The 6,000-nt window shown below is 30.6% G+C and overlaps 1 long non-coding RNA gene across 1 annotated transcript in view; it reads left to right on the top strand.

The window, feature by feature from the left end:
- Positions 1-560: 560 nt before the first annotated feature.
- Positions 561-6,000, top strand: part of LOC129921556 (uncharacterized) — a 39,910-nt gene continuing 34,470 nt past the window's right edge. The window contains exons 1-2 of the long non-coding RNA XR_008773542.1: positions 561-871; positions 948-1,135. This is a non-coding gene — a long non-coding RNA (uncharacterized LOC129921556). The remainder of the gene's footprint in view (positions 872-947; positions 1,136-6,000) is intronic.

Below are 6,000 nucleotides of genomic sequence, written 5' to 3'. Positions count from 1 at the left end.
TTTTACGCGAAAACTAAAATAAAGTAGCATGAGAATATATCCTTACTCCAGAGTCAAGACCCAACCCAAACATATCTTACTTTTTTTTTTCTATTTTCCTTTGAAAGAATGACTTTGAAGGACGAAAAAAAAAATCAGAGAGCGAAAAATATGCCAGATAATAAATATTAGAGACACTTTCAGTGAGCAACTAATCGTTATGGGAAGGGCTTCCTTCTGCTTCCTGTTGTCGTTCTCTGGTCAGCAAGTTTGAATTGATTTTGAATCCTGTTGCCACCTAGTCGTCGAGCTTCCATTAACAGACAGCGACGACTACCAACGACGAGTGGTGACCTAGTTAATCGAATCAAAAAGGATATTTCGTTTGGTTTTTTTTTTTTGGTTTGATGGTGGTGGTAAGTAAACGTATATTTTCTTCTATTATCCTTAAAGCGTGAAAGTATTCAACAAAAATAAATGTTAGCCAGTCGTGTATGGAGTATGGACGACGAAGAAGACCAAGAACAAAAATAAAAGTAAGTAGTTAGTTATGCACCTTCTTCGGGAGGTTCTCTCTTCTATTACCCGACAGAATTCGACCTATACAACAACCTGTGTGTATAATTTCGACAAGGACTAAATTGGACAAGAATTTCTTCCATATTCAGCAGTTTGGTTTAGGATCTTGGCGGGCAAACACGTGTGAATAAAAAAAAAAACCTTCGAAAAAATAGTGTCTTAACCCTTGCAAACTTCCAAGATTTTTTTTTTTCGTTCTTGAGTTTTAAGCTTCTTTCTTAGGAAGAAATCGTTGAAAGAAAATAAAAAACAAAAAAAAAAAAATGAAATAAATAATGCATCCTTTTCATTGTTTAGTCGTCGCGTGTTTTAGGTTCGTATATGTGAACAAAACGACTTGTTGTAGGTTGAATGAGTGAATATTTCTTTCCTTTTTTTCGTTTTTACAGTAAAAAGGAAGTCTCATTAAGTATTAATCCATAAAAAGCTTTTATGTGAAAAGTTAGGATAACAAAGTTGGTGTAGGTACTGCTTGGGTATATTATTTTGTGATACTTGGAGTGCAGTGCAATATTGGTAAGGTGTTTGTTCATGCTGAAATGACAAATAACTGGAAGACGGACAAAAATGTTTCCAGGTAAGTGGTTGTTTGTGATGAGTACCTATTTTGTGGGTAACATCTGGTAAAGAAGAAAAAAATGTTCACAAGAATAAAAAATCAATAGAAAAATAAATTCTTTAAAATGCGATTAAGAGATAATGGGATTCTATCGAAGGGAATTGATTTTAATTTGCTTTAAATCCAAAAATAAAAAAACACTTAGCAAAAGTTTCGACATTTTAATTTATCCAATAAGGATGAAAATGTGGGAGGTTAATAGGAATTTTATTGAAGTATTTGCTGTTCTCCTTTGGATTTTTTTTTTGTTATTTTGCGTAAATAAATTTTTTCAAAGTATTTTTTTTCCCTGTGAGGTTTATTTGTTTTGACTTAACGCAAATCTGGATCAATATCAGCATTTAAATGAATGCTTTTTTTATCAGCTTTAATATGGGTGGGAGTCTACTCTAAAATTTCAAAACATTGCCACTTAAAAAGCTTATATTTTGAGTTCTATCAACCGGATAGTACAGATTGAGGATTTTAGGAAAAATTACAGAACACCAGTTTCCGCATTTATTATATGAATTTAATTAAATTAATTTTCAAGAACTTATTTTGCAGAAGATAAATTTACTTTTAAAATTAATTGGTTAAATTCTCTCCATAATTTTTATGTGCAATTGGGAAGTTTTATTTGTATTCTTCATGTATAATCCAAAAACCTTTAACTTTAGCTGTAACTCGATACTCGAGATAGAGTTAGTTAGTGTGATCGAGACAGCTACCTCTGAATCGTCAATGATGGATCAATCTCTGAGTTAAAAGGTTCCTTTTTACTGTGGGTAAGACGATTCGCTCTTCGAAGTCTCTCTCTCTAATTTCGCAGCATCGAGTTTGCGGAAGTTGATGTATCTATGCGTATTCTTTAAACTAGCTGGTCTGGTAAGGATCTGGATCTGGTGCTAAGAATTTGGAGGTCGTGCCGTATGTCGTCTAATCTAATCTAGATGCTGATGATGGTGAGGGATTCGTCCGATCCTAGATGCTTTGTGATGGCAGTTATTTCAAAGAACTTAACTTGTCTCTTTTGAAGGTCTTTTAGTTGATGAAGTCGATGTTTATCCTCTTTATGACGTTCATTTCATTAATAAGGGCGATTTTCGGTTTATAATTCAATTTTAAAGTTCAAGTGACCTCCAAAGCGTTTCGCCCAGATACGACAGTGGGCTCATTAGTTAGATCTGTCGTACCCTTACTAAGACGCCTTTTTTTTTGGTCGATGTTTACTGACACTTATAAAACTCACAGCGTAAATAAACTGGTGAATTTTAATATTCTGAGGAAATTTGTTTAAATTCAAACACTCCTCAACTCCAAAGCATTTTGCTCCACTTAAAATAAAAATAATTTTGAAATCGATTGGCAAAGAACTTTTAGAGATTTGCTATTAAAAGCAAATAAACACGTTAATTCCAACTTAAGATTTTTTCGAAGAAGAAAAGAGATATTTATTTAAAAGATTTCAACGGATTAAGAAAGACAAAATTTAGTTCTTTAAGAAACCTTTACAAATTTATTTAAAACAAATAACCAAACGCTAAGAAATAACTTCGAAAATTGGTAAAAAGGTGGCATTTTCGATTTTCTAACGGGAATATCTCAAAAACGAGTTGTGATAGAAGTTTTCTGACTTCGGATTCGAGCTCAGGACTCAAAAAACCTATAGAAAAGTATACCTTGGTTTCTGTAACAAAAAAAAGTTTAATTTTGTTGACCAGTGTTATTGGCTTTGCTCATTAGCTGTATGGTTGAGAATTTTTTCGCAAAGCTGATGTCTGATTTTGTGAGTGCCATTTCGATTTAGCTACAAACTCTTGTGAGACTGATGAGAAGCTTTTACTTCTCAGCTTTCTAAGCTTCTAAAATAGGGCATCCACAGTTGACTGCTCCGTGTCCAAAGTGCTAAGGGAGTTCCTGCATTGGACGATGTCATTATCAACGATCGTTAAGATCGTGCCTTAGATCCAGTAGTAGCAGTTTTTGGCTGAGTTGTTTGTAAGTTAAGTTCATTGAAGATTTTAAGTTTTCGTTCACGAATTTCAAACGCAACATTGTGAAAAAATTGAAAATATTAAAAATTGGTTTTTGGTATAAAGACGAGTTTTTGACCGAAAGTATTTATCAGAACACATTTTGTAGGCTTAATGGTTTCCAAAATAATTCTTTTCAAACAACAGGTACCATTTTTTTTTTCGAAGATGAATAATTTTTTCAATATTTCAACATATACCGGCTGACAGGCCAACACACATAAATAAATAATAAAACTGGTATTTTAACATCTAAAGTAGAATGACAATTACTAAAGTTACAGTCCATTTATAAATTATTCTCAAAACGGGTCACTGTGGCGTATGTGGAATCTTTTTTTAATTTTAATAGCGATATACAAAGGTATAACAGGCAAGTTAAGGATTGAAAAAAACGAACTCGAGATAAAAATCAGACGAGATAGAGAAAGACCAAGTTGGAAAAACTTGTTTCTCTCGAAAACGACGTTAATGATTTTGATAAGAAAATCTTTGGTTTTTCGCTAGCAAGGCCCTACTTTTTGGATAAAAAAGAAATACATTTTTAACCTTTAAACGGCTCCAACAATTTTCAAAAAAAAAAAAAAAAAAATTTTAAAACAAGCGTTATTTCTTTTGAAGTCGAAAACCTTCAAAAAGATCAATTTTAACTTTTAAAAACAATTTTAAATATTTATTAAGATTTATTTTCAAATTAAATTAAATTTATTCTTAAAGAATTAAAAAAAAAGCTAAGCTTTAACTTTCTAAACAAATTAACTTATAAGAGCATGAAAAGAATAATAAATAAATAAAACATATAGTTTAAAACACTAAAAAATACACTTTTATCACGCACTTAAAACTATAAAATAATTTGATTGACTTATTGAAAATGGTTAGATCAAAAAGCGTAGAGCTCTTTGTTCAAACTTTTATAAAATACACGCAACAAAAATACTTTCTACGATGTTTGATTTAACCATTTCCAATAAGTCAGTAAAATTATTTTATAGTTTTTAGTGCGTGATAAAAGCAAATTTTTAGTTTTTAAACTATACATATGTATATTTTATTTTTACTTTTTAGTTTTATCATGAATGAAAGCAGGTTCAATTCGACTTGGGTTGTATTAGCCCCATTTGAATTGATATGCAAATTGTAGATGATGATGTAAATTAATGGTTCAGTACACAAACGAATAATCACTTAAAATAATTTCCAAGAAAGAAATTCAAAATTGATTCAAAAATGTTACCTTAACTTTTCCTATTTTAAAAAATATTGATACCATACCAACTGTTCTTAGTAAATTACAAGGATTAATGATTATTTCAAATAATGTATCAGCATCTGTTAACATTGACAAAAATTAATTACCAATTAACTTTTCATTGGAAAAATTTATTACAAGGTGATACAAATCAAGAAATTCCAAATAAAATAAATATCAAAATATTGACAATATCCGGAAACTGAAAATTCTTTATAAATTTTTGCTATGAATTGAAACAGTACCTATTATTAAACCTTTTTCACAATCAAAAGTTTTCCTAAAAAAATGGATAAAACTTTGATATGATATGTAAATATTATACAATTCTCAAGATGTTGGGTAATAAATTAAAGTCTTCCTTCATTATTATGAAAATGAACAACCATCAAAGTATAAATGCCAAGAACTCATATAAAAATATTTTTTTTTTCTTATTCTAAAATTGAATTCTTTGCATAAAATTAAAAAACAAAACAGAAAAAAAAAAGAACTGAAAAACTATTTTCAGCAAAAAAATTATTATGAGCCAGTATACAACCATCTGTGCTATTTCCTGACAAGTCCTCTGACAACTCGTTCATGTTCGTTCACATACGTATAAACATTTTTTCGTTTTGCGGAAGTGGATATTTCATTTTATGTTTGAACTTGTGATTTATGAACCATGTTCAGTTCAATATCATAATGCAAAAACAAAAAAACCGTATAACGTATATAGCGCTTTTCAACCCAAACAGTGTCCTTGTCTCAAGTCGAACGAAATACGTTGACAGGGTGAATGTCGACACGACCGACACGGCGTGAATACTGTGTGCGGCACAATATGATGACCTTTTCTACATTTCTGCACTTGAATAATACAAGTTACGTAGGTTTTTGGACCGACTGGTAAGTTATAAGGGCAATAATATACCACCTTGTCAAACATTATACGAACAGGTAAGAGATATAATTGCACGTAGATAATGTTTTGACTGTGTAAGGGATGCACGATGGAGGTTTGTTGACATTCCGACCTTTCACAATGTCGATTTCTTGTTGAAGAAATGTTCACACAAGTCCCTTTCCCCACTCAACATTCATTTGCGTATAATATTAAACGAGCTAACAAAAGGATATTTGCATTTTATGTCTGATGAGAAAGATAACATAACATTGTGTGTTCTATTATTGTGAGGGAATAAAGTCTAGGGATTTCGACTGAGCAAAATGAGGGATGAGTCATGCGTGGAACTTTTGTTTGTAGAAGAAGTTATGTGTTGGATCTTAATATTTCATACTTTTATTGATTTTGACTATACGAAGTTAAAATTTAATATTCAAGTAATTTAAATATTTTAATTAAACAATTGGTTCTTGGAAATTATTGCATTGAAGGAAATCTACCCATGAGTTTATAATTTTGCTCAAGTGATAGTAACGAGATTTGTTTGATATTGACTATGAATATTTATTTTAGTAAACTTTGTCTTCATTAGAGTTGTTTGCACAATAAATATAAATTCGTTTTATGGTCGTATTTAATATAGGAATTTAATTATTCGGATAATGTT

The sequence above is a fragment of the Episyrphus balteatus genome, chromosome 1 (assembly GCF_945859705.1).
Source record: "Episyrphus balteatus chromosome 1, idEpiBalt1.1, whole genome shotgun sequence".
NCBI lineage: Eukaryota > Metazoa > Arthropoda > Insecta > Diptera > Syrphidae > Episyrphus > Episyrphus balteatus.
This window is presented reverse-complemented; position numbering and strand designations above follow the sequence as displayed.